The sequence below is a fragment of the Lycorma delicatula genome, chromosome 2 (genome assembly GCF_047948215.1).
Source record: "Lycorma delicatula isolate Av1 chromosome 2, ASM4794821v1, whole genome shotgun sequence".
Classification (NCBI taxonomy): Eukaryota; Metazoa; Arthropoda; class Insecta; order Hemiptera; family Fulgoridae; genus Lycorma; species Lycorma delicatula.
In genome coordinates this window covers 88,177,703-88,197,112 of record NC_134456.1, presented here as the reverse complement: position 1 = coordinate 88,197,112, position 19,410 = coordinate 88,177,703, and positions in this window count along the sequence as shown.

Here is a 19,410-nt window from a genome sequence, read left to right as displayed (position 1 = left end):
GCCTTTCAAAGACACCTTTGTAAAATACTTGGTTGACAGTTTGTAAGAAGAACAAATTCTGTCAGAATAGCAAATCATCATGGTTTTGATCTTTGATTTGCTCATTCGACATTTTTTCGGTCGAGTAGATGACGGAGTGTGCCACTCTACGCTTTGCCGCTTTGTTTCAGGATCGTATTCAAATATCCAGGATTCATCACCTGTGATCACAGGATTGAAAATGTTTAGTCATTGTCAATCCTCTCAAGAAGATCAACGCACACGTTTCTTCGATTGTCCTTGTGAGGTTTTTCGGCACCGATTTCGCACAAACCTTTCGCATGTCCAAATCGTCTGTCAAAATTTGATGTACGGAGAAAGTGTTTAATTTTAACTGTTCACTCATCATCCTTATTGTTAAACGATGGTCTGATCTCACAAAAATCTCACACGCTCAACGTTTTTGTCAGATTTTTAAGTTGAAGTCTCCCTGAGCGAGGTTGATCTTCAACGTGTTCTCTGCCTTCTAAAAATGACTTGTGCCAGCGGAAAACTTGTGCTCTTGATAAGAAACTTCCCCCATAGGCATGTTTCAGCTTTTCAAAGGTCACACTCGCGGATTCCCCAAGTTTAACACAAAATTTGATTGCACAACGTGGCTCTAAATTCTGATGCTCCATGTTCGTAACACACAGCAAAAACACAACTTCAATGATGGGCTGTCAAAAATAATATGTTGCCTGAACGGAGTTAAAACTCGTACTGAGCATGTGGAAGGGATGAACAAACCGGTCTAGCAAAGACCGGAAGACACAGCGTTGCCAGATCGCTCGCAGTGTTACCAATCTCATTACTTTTCTCACACACCTCGTATACTCATTTAAACAAAATTGAACAAATCTTGATTTATGGCAAATATTTACTAATGAATTATCCAGCTAGTTTTTCGTAATTTGGTTTATATTAATTACAAAATAAAAGCAGCTGTAGTGAAAGTTTGCTAATATCAACCTAATCAATTACAACTTCAAGTAAACGTTAAGTGCATTACATACTTAAAGAAGTCGAGTTTATTCGACTTTCATTTAAAAAAGTTTTTAGATAATAACGTCTAGCAGATGTATATTTTTTCATCGGATATAGTCTCAGATTTTCTTCGTTGGATTTTTTTTCCTGTAGTTTTTTTTATGATGGCTTTTCAAGCAGTTTTTTATTATGAAACCACTACAGTATTTCTAACTATATTTAGTAGATTCTCCTTTGCTTTAAAAGATATGTTTTTTAAAAAAATAAAATAATGTTTTATCCTTTTTTTAGTTAAATATTTTAATATTTTGGAAGACAGTTTGTGCAATCATAAAATTAAATATTTGCTAAATGAATTACAGTTCTCTTGTTCAATAAAACTTTCTTACTAAACTCTCCACGTTATTCAGATTCTTTTTTCTTCTTATCTCCATCATTATTTTCTTTCTTAATGCTTTGTTTAAACAATTTAATTTGAAATTATATTCTACTCATTTCCCTCTACATTTTTTATACTAAGTACAATACTTCTGTTAGCTTACCTTTTGTGTTCTGTTTTCTCTATTGTTTATCTTTGTAACTTAAGAATATCATCAGTTTTGTTTAAAGTATCTCTCGTAATTTTCAATTTTTTTTTTCATTGATGGAGAGAAGTAATTATAATTTATAAGCGGATGAATTTCTGATTATTCTGTCTTTTAATTCTGCTAACAATCATCTGTATATTAATAACATTTGTTACTTTTTACGTTTAACATATTAATCTGTATTATCACTAAGTTTTCTTGATGAATTTAGAATTTCATTGACTTTTTTTATTCTAGATATCGTAGATTTATATGTGGTTCAATTATTGAGGTTTTTTTGTAGTTTTTTCTGTTTAGGGATTACGACATTAAACACTGAACGAAACTGTTTTTACATAATTTTTTGGGATAATTTTACTTTTCATATCTACAGCTTGTCATTTAATTGTACCTTTTGATTTCTTCTTATATTTTGGATGTAATATTTGAAGGGATTAAAACTTCAGCACAGTGACTGTTCGTATTTAAAATTAGTGGGGATACTTCTCCAGAAAATTTTTTTCTAAAGGTCATGGTTAAAGTTTTCTGTAAAATAAAAAACCCGGAAAAAATGAATCAAATAGAATAGCTGGAAGCAGGATAATAATCTAGTTCTACACTTATCGCATTCAAGAATATGGTACACAGTTTTTAAGCACATTATGCTTACAACCGTATTCGGTTTAGCCGAATAAATTATAAAATTTCAATACTGATATTAGTTTTTAATATTATTAGATAATAACTTAATAAAATGTTCGTTAAGTACTATAATCCAATGATGCTTAATTTAAATTTCTATGTACACAAATAATTAGTTTTTTTCTATGTACACATAATTAGTTTTTACTAATTACCTTCTCTTTCACCCTTCCAGCGTGTTTTTAGACAGATTTGGCGATCAAAAAGCCCTTGCTTTCCGCCATCTTCTGATCACTATCGAAAAAACACCTAAATCCCTTTCATATTCCTTCCCCGAACTAAACTAGAAAAGGGAACGAAGAAGGAACGTTCCGTATACAGGCGGAGTAAAAAAAAAACTTCCTTCCACCAGCACGCCAGTGTTGGCACTGCGGGTGCGCCAAATTCCTATGTGCGCATGCGCACAATAGCCAAACACCACGCCGCTGGAACTGTGAAATGTACAGTTCCATGCAATGATTTTTGTATATTTTTCATAAACTGGAGATGGCTGCTGACATTTCAGCTTAAGGATTATACTGTACAAGATTTTATGTATATTGTATACTATAAGATTATGTAGAAATAATTAAAGAAAAAATAACTCGTATTAAGTGTTATCGATATTATCTTACCTTGATGGGAATAAGATAATTATTTACAAAAGTTTTAGATTTATTTTACGCGTATCCAAAGAATAATTTCACCGAAAAATGTTATGTTTTATTTATTTTACTAGCAGGTCAAGGCTCGCTAAGCTCACCCGACCATCTAGTCACGGTACTCTCGTACACTCTGGACCTTCGACACGTTCGTATACTCATGTTTGTGAGAATATTAAGTATTTTACAAATATTCGTAATAAAAAGGAATATTCCTGTATATTTTCTGAACGTTTTGGTGTTTTTATATTTAACATAGGATTAGTTAGCAGAATTTAATATTTTTTAATAGAAATATAATATTTAACGCTGGCCACATTAATAGCAGGGAGTTGGCTTAGGGACACCGTTACCTTCGTTTAGTATTGTATGTGTTCGTGTGAGGTTGTATTAGTTGACGAGCCAGCTGCTGCTACTTACGCACAGCAAGTTGCTATTGGCGCAGAGCGGACCACGTAGTGCGCCGGGCGGCTGCGTGCAGCCGTCTTTCTTCCACAACCTGTGCTCTCTTAGTCTTTCTTTCCAACAATCCGTGGTAACATACTTTTAAATAATTCGTTAAGTAAACAACATTTTTTTTACTGTAGTATTAATTAATACTCCCTTTCTTTTATTAATCAGTTTGAATAATAATTATATAAATAATTAATTTAAATATTCCTAAGAATTGTTAATCTTTGATTTAAATCTAATATTAAATTATAAATATTTATTATAGTTGTTAATTTTTTCCCGTTAGAAGCTATTCATTAGCTGTTCATTCAAAATAAAAATGCAAGCACATACAACAAACCAACCAACGCATCATACTGTGTGAACACTCATTACAAACAAACCAACGCAAACCATGCTTTTTAAGAGAAGAGATAATTAATAAATCTAAGATTTCCATTTTCGTGTTTTAAATCTGTCTTTGTAATTTTTTTAAAAATTAGGAAGTAGAATTTTCATCAGTTTATTTAGAACTGATTTACTTTTTTTTGTTATTTTATTAAAATTAACTTAAAAAATGTGTTAAATTTTTAAACTTAAAAATCAACTATCAATTAATTTACAAATTTAAAGTGTTTGGATCCTTTGTAATATGGAGATTGACATACGTGTATGCAACTTTATTGAATAAATCATTTCGAATTCTTGCACGGCCCGTAGTGCGTATAAAAGTTAGTGTTAGCAGTATAAAGATATGTTAAAAAGAAACTCTATTTTTAAGTAAACATAGCAGGGTTTTTTTTCACCTTTCAGCATGTTTAAAAATAATCTTTTTTTAATGCTTGTAATGTACTATGTTTAGAAATAGATTTATTACTTTTATTTTACTTGAGATTAATTGCTATTACTTCAACAAAAAAGAAAAAAAAAAGAATTGTCTTGTGATGTATGAAGGGTGAGTAAACTTAAAACATTGGCAACCATTCAGCTGTGATCTCGGTGCAACACGATATGAATTGTGTACGGACAAAATTATTTCACTTGTGAAGTAATTTTTAGATCTCTATCTCTACTATCATACCGAATTAACTCGTATTTTCTTTTTTTAAAATACTGTTGTCAATGAATATTACTCTCGCTAGTATTAGATTTGTAATTTATATCTGTCTACCTTCGGTAAACAAACTAGCAGATGTATACGTTTATCTTTAAGAAATAAAAAAATAAATGAATAAAAAGAAAAATCCTCTGATATATCATCATCTCAAGTACAGATGTTACTTTACGATGCAATTCAAATTCCCGTTACTTCACTGAACAATATTACTGTTTCAAGAGTCTTCAATAGGATCACTTAAGGTAATTCCCTTTGGTCCTGTGTCTTATTCAAACGTTACCTTATTCGTAAAACAATTCTGATAGAAATTTCTTTGTTAAACTAATATGGTTTTTTTTTTACTCTGAATTTTGGCTCCGAATCAAAAAGATAATAAATAGTTTTTGATTGCAATTGTTAAATAAATTTATTTGATTCGAAGAAAAAAATCTAAAGTTGAATGTCGGATGTTTTTTAATTGAACAGTTTCCTGAATATTTTATTGTTTGATTTTACTGAACGGAACGCAAGGATAGCGGGAAATATTTTTATCTCCCTACTAATCGCAGAACCTGAACAAATAACCCTTGTTGCTGTGTCTTTCAATTATCGAGCAGGTAATTATTTATTTATTAGCGATTATAATTATTGTTTTATTTATGCACGAAATTTTTTACTGCGTTCCGTTTCTTTATACCGGGAAGAAATTATTTGACAGGCGCTGACCATGGGAGACTAGCCGCGTATGGCCTTCTTTTTCCGGGCGTGATTCCACTTCAGCCCATCCCCTGAAGACCTTTCGGTGCTAGAGCCTTCCGGCTTAGAGGGAATTCGCCTTTCAGGGACCTTAGTGTTTGGAGGATGCAATGCGGCGCTCCCTTTTCCGGAGGGAGTCGCATGTGCTGGCGGTGACATAACTGTAAGAATTGGGTAAGGATGATGGATAGTTGGTGAGATAAAATGAGGAATTTTCTTCATTGGGGCTGTCTTCATTACTGTATCTCGGTTGGATTCCAGTACGTTATAGCGGGGCAGTCTTCGTTTGTCTTTTTTCTTTAGCCTGACTTACCGTAAACCGGCTGTAAAAAATATACAAACCGTAAACCTTGAATTTTCCCGTGGCCCCGAAAAGGGGGACACGGGGGATTGATTTTACGTAATTATTCTCGTGTTATATACAAAACTGCACGTGTTGAAAGTTATTTATTTGGGTAAAAAATAAATTATGGTTGGTTAAAGGAATTGTAAATAAAAATGTAAATATAAATAATGATAATAATGTAAATAGTTGTAAATGCATAGTGTTGATATTTTTTCTCCTTAACTGTATAAAATAGTTTGATTTTATTGATCCTTGGATAAAAAAAAACTTTTCCGGCACGTGGCAATCCTACAACTGTGGTTTGTTGTAGGATTGAACACACACAACTTAATTAAAAATATTATCATTTTAATTAAACATGATATTTTTCGTTTATTTAATTCAATGATTCTAACTAAAGCGCGCGCGGATACCGTATATAATTCGCGTGGGTGTGGCGGTAGTAACTAACCTAATGTAATTTCACAACTTACGTAGAACAAATTTCGTTTGTACGGTCGGCAGACTGGTGTAGCAGCGAGACTTAGCGCACCAGGTATCGAGTCAACCGGGCGATCCAGCCAGACGGAATTACTTTTTTAAATTTTAAATATTATTTATTTAATTCTACTGTTCACCTGTAACATCACAACACGACGACTAAAACAGTATTTCATGGGGTGGTAGTGTATTTTTCAAAAATGTTTTTACAGAAGTTAGTTGCTTAATGTATCTAAGAGAAATATGACTAAATTAGGTGAAATCTCGAAATACTTAAATGACCTTTCTCTACAGCCTTAAGTTGAAAATTTAACGGCATCAATGTCTCATATATAGAATAATCTGACCAAGTTTGCTCAAAATCGGTCCAGTACTTTTGGAGATGATTTAGAAGCCAACACTGAACACACACGCGTACATACGAACATTAACATCCGGAAAATTTCCATCCGGTTTTTCGGTTCCTTGGGTACCAAAACGTCGAAATCCGGTGAAAACAGTATATGCCATATTGGTCCGATTACAGTACTGTAATCGTAAGTTAATTCAGACAAATGGAATGGAATTTTACACATTAGACTGAACTCTATCATTGTAAAAACTAATTTCTATGAACGAATGAATAATAAAAATGTAGAATTTATATAATTAAAACCTTTTCTTTTACTTTCCCGTCAAGCGCAATGACATAATCGCTAGAAAGCGATTTCATTCCGTTTGTCTGAATTAACTTAGATACTATTTTCTCGACCAACGTGTATTATTTCATACTTTTATTAATGTTTGAAATTTTTCTTGAGCACCGCTCGATTTGCTAGTTCACGAGAATGTCTTATCTAGTGTTTAATTTTAATATATAAATATCTTATCGTACTTATTTTTTCTATAATCAGTATGGAATTACTTTTTAAACATTTTAGAAAAATATATTTAAAATCCATTTGTTCACTTTTGTTGTTAAATTCTTATTATGTTCTATAGTCCTATAAAAATACGTTTTAATATTAGTGAATGAATGAAGAAACGCGGTAAACATTATTTGAAAAAAAAAAAAAAAAAAAACAAAATACAAAAAATCATACGTTTTGTTCATCCCCGATTATAATGACATTAAAAGAAGAAACTTTCATCAAACTATTTCTATGTTGTGTGGTTAAAAATACTGTGTTCGTGGATCACAAAACATTTACAATAATTGTTGCATTCTTGTTTAAAAGTGGTGGTTTATTGCCGGATTTGTGATCTATTTTTTAAAATAATTTCATATCGCGATTTAGAGATTGGAATTTAAATAGGATAATATGACAAGTAAACAGGACAGGATCCTTATTAGTACCTTGGTTACGAGGCCTTTGAGGCAAGCGGATAGAGTAAGTTCGTGCTAGGTCAAGAATTGAGTTATTTAAACTTTTTTATTCATACTTGGTCCAAAAATATTTAATCACTTACCAAGGGAATTTAAATCCGTAGAAGACTCTAAAAATATTTTCTCACTATCAATTTATAATTGGCTGTTGTCATTTGTAGATGTTTTGAGTTTTTTAATTTATTTGCCTGTAATTCTGGGTGGATCACTATGAAAGTTTCGTATTTTTATTTACTCTAATTTTCTTTATTTATGTTACCATTTTTCTTTCACTTTTATCTAGGATTAATTTCATTTTCAATTTTATCACTGTATTCTTGTATTGTATTTATGGTTCTGATTTATTTGATCTGTTGGTTTGTATATATAATCTTATCACTAGCTGAAAATTTAATACTGCAAGACTTGTATCTTGTAATTATTTTTTAAATCCATTTGAAAATCCACACTTGACCATTATTCAATTAATGGCTAGTTTATTATTTAACTCTTGAAAAATAATGGATGGTAACCTCCAATACAGATATTACTATTGGGGGGTACCTTTCTTTTTCCTGTTTAGTTTCAGATAGTACTTCAGAGGATGATATGTATGAGTATAAATGAAGTGTAATCTTGTACAGTCTCAATTCGACCATTCCTGAAGATGTGTGGTTAATTGAAATCCAAAGAACACCAGTATCCACGATCTAGTATTCAAATCCATGTAAAAATAACTGACTTTACTAGGACTTGAACGCTGGAACTCTCGACTTACAAATCGCTGATTCGGGAAGACGCGTTCACCAGTAGACGAACCTGGTGTGTTTATATATTGATATGTAGGGTTTATATGTACGAACCCGGTGGGTACCTAGTTTCACAAGATTATGTAATTGTTTACTTTTATTATTTTATATTTGGTTGTATGTCTACTAAGCTTATGTATTAAGAATTTATAACTGTAAATAATTTTAGTTTCATTTGTAATCTGTTTATTTTGCGGAATAAAAATTATTATTATTATTTCGTAAAAAAATTGGGTTAAACAGAGTCTCCTATTTAGTTACTTTTATTTCTTTTGTGGAAAGGGTTATTTGTTTGATGAAAATTAGTATTTCTCTGTGCTGGTCGCATGGAATATTTCATTTATTAATATAGAGATATAAGTTTTAGCCAGAGAAAATTCAAAAATAATTTTATATTCTTCCAAGTTATAACATCTATATACAATCCATTAAATGATAAAAATGCTTAGGTCGATTTTTTTTTCTATAAAGAATTTATTAGATTTCTTTCGATTTCCTATGAACCCTTGAGAGAAAAAAGTTGTCACAACTTCGTCTTTGTCAAAGTTTGCCTCGAGATAGCAAACCCTTTGAGATGACAAAGTTAGCAGTACGGAGAACCGTGCTACGCTCTCTCAAATATCTAATCATTACGTAGTATGTTGGTAGAAATACTGAAAACTTCTTTTTTTATATATAAATATTGAAGAAAAAAAATGTGTAAAATGCTCATCAGAAATGTTTATTTAGTATTTTTGTTCTATTATTATTATTTACGATTTGTAATTTTAAAAAGGTTATCGTTCAATGTGCTGATGTGTCTACTAATATTTTTTATTGTTCATTATCTTATATTCTCTTCTGTTAATTTGTAACTAAATAGTGTTTAATTATTTTGCATTAGCATAAATAAGTTATCTCTTTGTGTTAAAGAGCAATACATTATACGTTTGATATTTCAGCTTAGTATTAAGGATGGTATATTACATTCCGCATATAAACTGATGTATTGGAGTGATATTTATTGCATATCGCCCTTCAATATCAAATACAGGCTATAGATAAATTGATAATGTAACATTTCACTGTAAACGTCGGTGACAAAACTACATTAACTAAAACTCGCCAATATCGTGGATGTGTAGCAGTTTTCTTATTACGTTCATATTGCCATATGATACTCTCTGATAACCCTAACAAACTTTCATGCAGAAAGTTCTGTTTTTTTTACTTCACTAATGTTTCAATTCTAATCAGATTCATTTATTAAACCGATTCATTTTTTTATAATTAATTCGACTTCGCATCAATGTGAAGCCCACATGAGGAATAAATAAATATTTCTGAATGTAATAGCCGGTAGTAATAAAAAGTTAAAACAGCTATCTCTTTTTATTCATTCATTATTTTGAAAAAATGACTGCAGGTGTTTGCAAAATTTATTATTCAACGTAACACAAATTTCTTAAAAACGTATGAATCCGTTTCGAAAATTTGAGCTTTGTATAGTTTAAAAAACAATTGTAAATTTTACGTCGGACCGCCAATGAACTTGTCACTTGTATAGGGTTGAATATTATATGTATTCCAATGACTTTGTATTCTGCTACGCACCTGTACATTTTTACTCATTGGTGAAAACAAAAGAAAATAATTTTATTCTTCATTCTTCCTAATAAGCCTGGCATGTGATGTTTATTATACTTGGCTGTAATTTTTAGGAGCGACTCGACTCGCTTACGTGTTATGTTAGTGTTTATATAAAAGTTAATTGTATTGTTTCGCGTATATCTATAATTATGTAGATGACTACATCAGATAAGGAATGGTATGTAGCCAATGTATTTGTATATGAAAGACAGCTGTTAATTCTGGTCTCGGAGTCGCCACTTCTAATACTCATAAAAACTGATCAGCACATTCAATATTTTTCATTATTTTAGAATTAATGAAGAGATATTTCATTTCAATAAACTAACTTTAAATTAAATATTTGATGATAGAATACGATTAGAATGACATTCGACAATTAAATCGGAGAGAATTACTGCTCAGAATTGTTCATTAGAGGAGTTTTAGACTACGCACACCCTGATGCGTATAATGTTACTGTTTATTGGTAATATATTAACATTCAGATCTACTTAACTGTTCCTTCACAAACATTTCCCGTTCATAAATTCCTTCTCTCTTAATTACTGTGTAACTCTTCGCCAAACAAAGCGCTCTATTCTATTATTAAATCTGCTCGTACAATAAAAATGCTTTCAGTGTATATTTTGTGTGTACGATGAATTTTACTTGCAACATTTCGTATGTGTTGCGGAGAATTTTTTAAAAGTTTATTTCAGGAAGGGTTTGGCTTGATGTTTAGATTAAGAAAAATTATTATTATAAATATCTTAAGATTAATTAATGTTTTGATTCCAGTTTCCTCTTTTGTAGCGCGCGCATACACACATACACACACACACACACACACACACACACGAGTAAATCATAATTGACTACAAATGACCTAACTTGTATTCATGAAGTTTTTAGTAATTTTTTGTATGCCGCTTTCCCTATATACTGGAGACGCTTTTCTATTTTAGCATATATATGTATAAATTATCATTTAAATATTTGTAAACATAATTATGTCAGAATATGATTTCTCGGTCACTTGTCAATCTCCTTTTTGTAGGGTTTTCTCAGAGAGATATGTAATTGTCTAAGAAAAGAGATTTCTCTAAAACTACTTGATCGTTTCCTCATTTCAGATGTTTTTTTTTTTTTAGTCTAAGATAATTTCGTGAATTTTAGGAAGAAACGAGTTCATCTGAGCCCATAGAGCCTGTTCAGCATTCTCTGTAGTGAAAACTGGTTCAACCCTAACGATTTCAATTTTTTCGCGGTGTATTTTCCACTTTTTCATTTTAAATATATAATGGCTCGTAATAAAACTGATTATTATGTAAATTTTCCTCCCTAAGGCTGGGGGGAAGGAGGAGTACTCTTGTTTCTGAGTAACTATTATTTCACATTATAAATATATTTTAGTTGTTTTAAGATTTAAAATACATAATATGCAGTGAATGCAGGATCTGTTGTTAAAGTATAATTTACATTTTATTTTTATCTGTCAGGATGAAAACACCACCTACAGTTGAGGATTTTATTTAAATGATTTGGCATAATGACGTTGAAACCGAACTAAAATTAAATTGTTTTTCATATTTATTTGGTGTATTCGAATTCATGTATTCAAAATTTGAAGAACAATTTAGAACTACTATTTTTTCTTAGTGCCATTTTTTCTTTTTTCTGTTTAGCCTCTGGGAATTACCGTTCCGGTGTTACTTCAGAGGATGAATCAGGATGATATGTATGAGTGAAAATAAAGTGTAGTCTTGTACAGCCTCAATTCGACCGTTCCTGAGATGTGTGGTTAATTGAAACCCAACCACCAAAGAACACCGGTATCCACGATCTAGTATTCAAATCCGCATAAAAGTAACTGCCTTTACTAGGACTTGAACGCTTGAACTCTCGTTGGGAAGACGCGTTCACCACTAGACCAACCCGGTGGGTTATTTAACTTACATTTAAAACTACAAAATGTTACAGAGTATAAATTAAGGCAATACATTCATCCTCTGAAGTAATATATGACTGTGATTCCCGAAGGCTAAACGCGAAAGAAAAAAAACCAAACATTAACTATACTATTCATGAAAATAGAGTGGATATAAAATTACTTGTTAATTCATATAGCAACTAATATTACTATGTTATTATGTTACGTAACGTATTAATGCATCATTAAAAATATGGCGTAGTAGTTACCGGAAACATGTATGTAAGCTGTTGTAGGTATTTTTAAACCGTATTTATCTTATGATATCATGCTATATTATCCTCGCTAATGTTATTGAATCGGTATTGTAATGGTGTAAACTATAATTAAGATTAGCAGTGAAGTATTGCTATTACAAACAGAAATTTTTTGTTCTATTTTTATAATATTATATTACCTACATTTTTATTGCTTGTTTTATCATATTTATTATTCTTTTAACTAAATTTGAATGAAATTTAGAATAATACTAATAATAAAGTAGCCATTAATTTTAGATTTTTCTTAACTGCTTTTTATTCACGTATGACCTTCAGTTGATACGCTGCGTATCACCAGGAAATCACTGTATTGTTGCTTTACTAGAATTGCCATTGTTATAATGAATCCGAGCTATTATATTATCTTTATCGACTGCTAAACGTTTTTATACGTTTCTTTTTCAGTATTATTAAGCTATATTTGGTTAGAACCATGTAGAGAATAATTATTATTTAAGAATATCTTTATGCGAAAAATTAAAATGTTCAATTCTTTGTTTGGAACGGTTAAACCGTTCTGAATGATTCTTTTTTCACTGAATGTGATAAACTCTGAGAAATGTTTTATATTTGAATTTAACCAGATAACTTTGTTATGGGGAAAGCTGATAAGTCTTAAACCGATTACGTGTCATATTGTTTTTTTTTTCTTCTTTTTTTGTCTACTGATGCGTATATTGAGTTAGTGACTAGATTATATTCTTTTTAGAGAATGTAAATATCCATGAATGAAGTTATAAAATTAGTTAATTTTTTCGTAACGAATTAAACATGTTTTAATGGTTAAACAGTGGCGGGTCGTAGCAAAAATTAGTGGGGGTGGTGATCCAGAAAATTTTTTTCTGGGCCTTTTCAAGGCCATGGTTAAAGTTTTTGTAAAATGAAAGAACCGAAGAAAAATGAATCAAATAGAATAGCTGGAAGCAGGATAATAATCTAATACACATCACATTCAAGAATATGATACACGATTTTTAAGCACAACACACGTAGGATAAAAAAAACTTTCTTCCACCAGTACGCCAGAGTCGACACTGCGGGACCGACACTGCTCTCTCTCCCTTGCAGTTTCCTATGTGCGCATGCGCACAACAGCTAAACACCTCGCCGCTGGAACTATGAAGTGCACAGTTCCGTACTGATTTTTGCATCTTTTATATAAATTCGCGTATGGCTAACTGACATTAAGCTTAAGGGTTATATATTGTACAAATATACAAAAACAATTAAAGAAAAAAGGTCTTGTATATTAAATGTTATTGATAATATCAAGTGGGAATAGGGGATGCTGCAGTTCCACAGTAACTATACGTGAGCCGCCACTGGGATTAAACGTATTTTAATTCTCTTATTAGAAAACGTTTGTAATACGAAGAAACTATTCTCGGAAAAACTTACCAATTTGAAATAGAATATTTTTTAAAAATTATTCTGAGAATTATTTAGGTAGTTATTTAAGCAAACTTTGTAGTTGATTGAGCTTTTGTTGTTTTTTTAGTAAAATTTTGTTGCGGAGATATCTTCATTCACCGACTACTGTTTAAATACTAATTTTTGCATAACTCCCGCGAAATCCCTTTCTGGTGATGTTAGAGATTAAATAGAAAGTTGTATTGTTTTATACTTCGATTAAAGAGTGTTAATTTTACTTTCCTGTCTAGATAGCGCTGTAACAAACCTGTAGCTCTAGAAGGGAAGTATTGTAATCGGTCCAATTTGGGCATATGTGGTTTTCACCGGATCTTGACGTTTTGACATCTAAGAAACCCCAAAAACTGAATAGAAATTTTCCGGATGTTAATGTTTGTATATATGTGTATTCGGTGTTGACCTCTAAGTCACCTTATATCTCCAGACCTACTGGACCGATTTTAACCGAACTTTGTCAGTTTACTTCTATATATGGAGCATTGATGCCATTAAATTTTAAACATTAAAATTTTAAGGTCAAAGGGCTGGGGCTGTAGAGAACGTCACCTTCAGTATCTCGAATTTCGCTTAATTAAGGTCACATTTTTGTTAATTAAAAAATAACAATAATTGCAAAAAAGAATTTTTTTTCAAAATCGCACCTCCACCCCATAAAATGCTGTTAATTACAGCTATATTGTGACGTCTCAGGTGAACGATAGAATTAAATAAATGAATAATATTTAAATTGTAAAAAAGTAACTCAGCCTAGCTGGGTCTCGAATTCGATCGCTCGGTTGCTTGTGCGTTAAACCTCGCGATTACACAGGTCTGCCGACCGTACAAGGGAAATTTGTTAAAATATGTAAATTGTGAAATTACATTAGTAAATGAATTATTAATGTAATTCGCTCCATATTCTCCAATTGATTGCAGCATGCACGCGCGCGCCGTATCATTAAATTACATAAGCGGAAAAAACCAGTATATTTAAATAAAATAATAAATATTTTAAATTAAGTTGTCTGTATGAGCCGTGCATCAGAAACAACTATGTCGGCAGATTTTTTAATACGACCGCGATCAAAACTGTTATATTTATTAAATATTTCTACGTAAATGAGGAAGATGCCATTTCAACTGAAAGCCCTTTTTATAAATTTGTTTCTATCACAAAATAAAATAACCCCATCATTCCGTTTGGTGTTTTATGGTTTATAAATCATTGTTATTTTACACAAAGACTGATTTTTTAAGTATGAGAGGTATTTGGAGGCAAATAGAAATGGGATTCTACATAGTTAAAAAAACTCTACGTAACTGTTAAGAGACATTGCAAAAGGTTTTAAATGACTAAAACAATGCCTAACCTAACCTAACCTAACAATCTAGTTTATTGAAAAATATTTAACCGTTGTGGGAATATAACGGATTTTGACCGTATGTTGAAATAAAAAGGTGAAATGAGGAGTTAATAAGTTGCATTCTTTCAAGGTAGTATAAACTACTCTGTTGTAAATTAACGGCTGTCTACTTTACCAAAGTTGTAATTAATTTTTTAAATATTTCCAGCTGTTTTGTTTCATTTACGATAAGTAACAACTTTTTTTTCTTTTTTTTTTTGTGACTGGTTTGATGTAGTTCTCCAAGATTCCCTATCTATTGCCAATCATTTCATTTCGGTATACCCCCTACATCCCTGACAATTTGTTTTACATATTCCAAACGTTGTCTGCATGCACAAGTTTTCCCTTCTACCTGTCCCTCCAATAATATAGCGACAAGGAACATCCTTATCGGTCTCCCTTTCTTATTACGGTTTTTTCTTATATTCCTCAATTATTACTGTTGCTGTTTGGTTGGTTCCTGTAAATGTTAGCAGTTGTTCTTCTATCTCTGTATTTGAACCCTAATTTTTTTAAAATGCTGAACATTTTATTCCAGTCTACGTTATCGAATGCCTTTTCTAGGTCTATAAATGCCAAGTATGTTGGTTTTTTCTCTCATCTTCCTTCTACTATTAATCAGAGGCCTAAAATTGCTTACCTTTTCCCTATACTTTTCCTGAAACCAAATTGGTTTTCTCCTAACACTTCTTCCACTCTCCTCTCAATTCTTCTGTACAGAATTCTAGTTAAGATTTTTGATTCATGACTAGTTGAGCTAATTGTTCTGTATTCTTCACATTTATCTGCTCCTGCTTTCTTTGGTATCATGACTATAACACTTTTTTTGAAGTCGACGGAACTTCCCCTTTTCCCCTTTTGAATCTATCAATCGCTTCGTCACCTGCACTGCGCAGTAATTCTACAGGTATTCCGTTTATTTCAGGAGCCTTTCTGCCATTCAAATCTTTTAATGCACTCTTAAATTCAAATCTCAGTATTGTTTCTCCCATTTTATCCTCTTCAACTTCCTCTATAACACCATTTTCTAATTCATTTCCTCAGTATAACTCTTCAATATATTCCACCCACCTATCGACTTTACCTTTCGTATTATAAATCGGTGTACCATCTTTGTTTAACACATTATTGGATTTTAATGGATGTACCCCAAAATTTTCCTTAACTTTCCTGCATGCTCCGTCTATTTTACCAATGTTCATTCCTCTTTCCAAGTAACAAATATCAGCTGATATTAACATTGGATGTTAATTTTTATTTATCAAATAATATCAGTTGATATGTACTCGTTTAATTTTTCGCGCAGCGCTTTTTATGTAGTTTTATTGTTAGCACGATTTTTCCGTCATTTGCAATTTTGAATGCTTATAACTCGATAATGAAGGCATTAACAGAAAAACAGGTTTCACCATTGTTTTTCTTGTAGAATTTTAAATCGAAATCATGTTTAATCTTCCTATTTAAGAAAAATAAGTTTTGATTCAATATGGCGGAATTTTTTTGCGGTTTTAAATGTAAAGGTTTCTTTTTAAAAAAAAACGTTCATCTTTAACTCGCTGGGATGTGTTACATTATAAGATTTCAGGTCGATAAGAAATGAAGAAAATATAATTTGAAGCAATTTTCATGTAATTTTTTTTCAATTTTCACAAGAAATGTCCATCTAGTTTAGTCTGTTTGATGAAACAAAGATGTTCCTTTATTATAATTTTAAGCTTATTTATTTTTTTTTAATAATACCTTTGGCATAATTAATTATAAATATTAAGAACTGAAACCTTGTAATTATTATTCAGTGTAGAATTAATCTTATGTGTGTGAACGGATTGGTTTTCGGTTGTATTTTCCTATCGTCTCATTCTCCGTATGGTTTTAATTTCATAGCACGAGTATAGTATCTCTTGTTTATTTTTAACTAGACTTTCTCCTGTTTAAAAGTGTATTTATTTTATTTATTTCTTTTTATGATTAATTATAAAAATTATGTTTGTTTTATACAAATATTTTAATTTTTTTAAATTTATTATATATAGTTATAACTATTGAAATTGGAGATGTAAGATAATAATAATAATAGTAATATGTTAATGCTTTTACATTTCGTAAAATATTATACGGTTTTATTATATTGAAATTTCTTTTATTAGTATTTAAAGGCTGAATTATTTTAGTTAATATATTGTTATAATAAATTACGTAATTTTTAATTAAACTGACATGATTTAATGTGTCTAGTGTTTAATAAAAGTCTTCTTTTTTTAAATTACTAAAGTTATGTATAAAATTTTGGCAAAAGGTTTATTTTTTAGTACACGTATCTTCATTAAGTATTAATTTTACTTGCGTTAATCGTATTTTATAGACTCTTTGAGGAGGTTGGAACAAATGAGGCGTAATTGTGCTAATTGGTCGAAGAACTTTTAGGCAGCTACTAGACGACTCGAATCCGGCATTGTGAAAGAGACTCTTGTGGGTGTATGATCTGGCAATGATCATTTAAGTTTCAGTCGTAAAAAGAACACCACCAACGCATTTACAGACTGACTATTCAAGCATCTCTTTATTGGTTCGAATTGATCTTTTTATTTTATTTTTTTCTTTCTTTTCTTTTTCCGAGCGGATTTATTTAGAAAAGGTTGTGCTGTTCATCGTTAATGAGGACTACCGTATGTAAAATTGATAAAATATATATTCTTTCTTAGCATTAAGTTATGCGTTTTTTTTAAACTTTACACCTTTGGTTAATTTTTCTTTTCATTTTTTATCTTATATTTGTGAATATTAATAATGTTGAATTAAGTAGTTTTTACAAGTCGCATTATACCGGTAAGTTGGAAACTTGCTTTCTAATAATGTTAAAAAATGCCGCGGGTGTTCTGAACTTTTATTACCAAACCACGTCTTCTATTTATCTGTGTTATTTCATTTTATTACTGAAATTTATCTTAAACAAACTAAAATAAAATTAAATAAAAGTAATGATATTTTATAGTAACTTATGTGAAGGCACTCATGTGAAGGGATAAAAAAAACATAAAAATGACAATCTTTGTCTAAATTATAAAAATTGTTTAAATTGCCCAATAACTAATCTTTTTTCACCGTCCTTCTTCAGTTTGGTGATTTTTCAGCCAAACGTTTCCTAATTACTAAGTACAGGGTGATTCAAAGAAACGGGAAATTTAAAAAATTAAATAACGTTAATGAAAAATTTTTTTTAGAAAAAGAATTTTATTTCATGTAATTGTACAAATGTTGCCATTTTAGGATACATACATTTTAGTTTATTTTTTAAAGATGACATCTTCCAGGTGACCTCCTCTTCTACGTAAACACTCACGAAGTCGTTAAATTGTTCATGGTTTGACGTAACATCTCAACTGGAATTTCCACAATTGCTTCTCGGATCTTTGCCTTCAGTTCTTTCGTTGTAGCAGGTCTACTGTGGAACACTTTGCTTTTAAAATGACCCCACAAAAAGTAAAGCGATCTGGGAGACCATCTAATGTCACCATTTCGTGAAATGACACGTTGTCCAAACAATCGGCGTACAGCTGCCATCGATATTCGTGCAGTATGTGACGTTGCTCCGTCTTGTTGAAACCAGGCTGTGTTAAGAATCGGTCGAAATCTCTTTTGTTGTTCCAAAACAAAGGTTTCAAGCACGGCTACGTAACGAGCCGACGTCACTGTAATCGCAAGACCGTTGTCATCCTAAAAAAAAAATAAGGGCCTATAACACCGTAAGATAACATAGCACACCACACAGTCACTTTCTGGCTGTGCAACGGACGCTGGTGTAGCTGCGTAGGATTTTCTTGCGCCCGGTATCTGAAATTTTGCTTGTTAACAAATCCACTGAGGTGGAAATGCGCTTCGTCTTGACATCCACAGTTCGTGAACAAACTCTTCGTTATCATTTAACTTCTGAAGCATTACATTACAGAATTGTGCTCGCACAACTGCATCGTTCGGTTTCAGTACCTGGACGATCTGCATCTTGTATGGATGGAATTGCAAGTCCTTCACTAACATTCTTCGAACACTTGAACTATGCGATTGTAAAGATGCTGAGAGACGACGGATTGACCGATGTGGACTTCGTGTGACAGCATCTTGTAAAGCTTGAACATTCTGTGGTGTACGGACGGTTCGCTCACGGCCTGGAGGTTTCTTTTTCATTGCCGAACTAGTTTCCTCAAAATTAGATGTCCATGTTTTAATCGCACGTGCTGATGGAACACGGTCGTGCCGTCCCAGATTAAAATGATGGCGAAATTCTCTACGCGCTCCCTCCACACTGTCATTGTTTTTGTAAAACGCTTTGATAGCAAATGCACGTTGCGCACCACTCCAAGGATCCATGACAACTAAATGGCAGGTTAGGTTAGAGAGACTGGCGCCACATATCAAGTGGTACCAATCGCCCACGGCTACCAACATAACTTTCAAAATTTCCCTTTTCTTTGAATCGTCCTGTATTTTTCTGCGCAATGTCTGTTTCCCTCAGAAGCGGTTATATTTAAAATAAAAAAATCTGATGTGGACACCACAT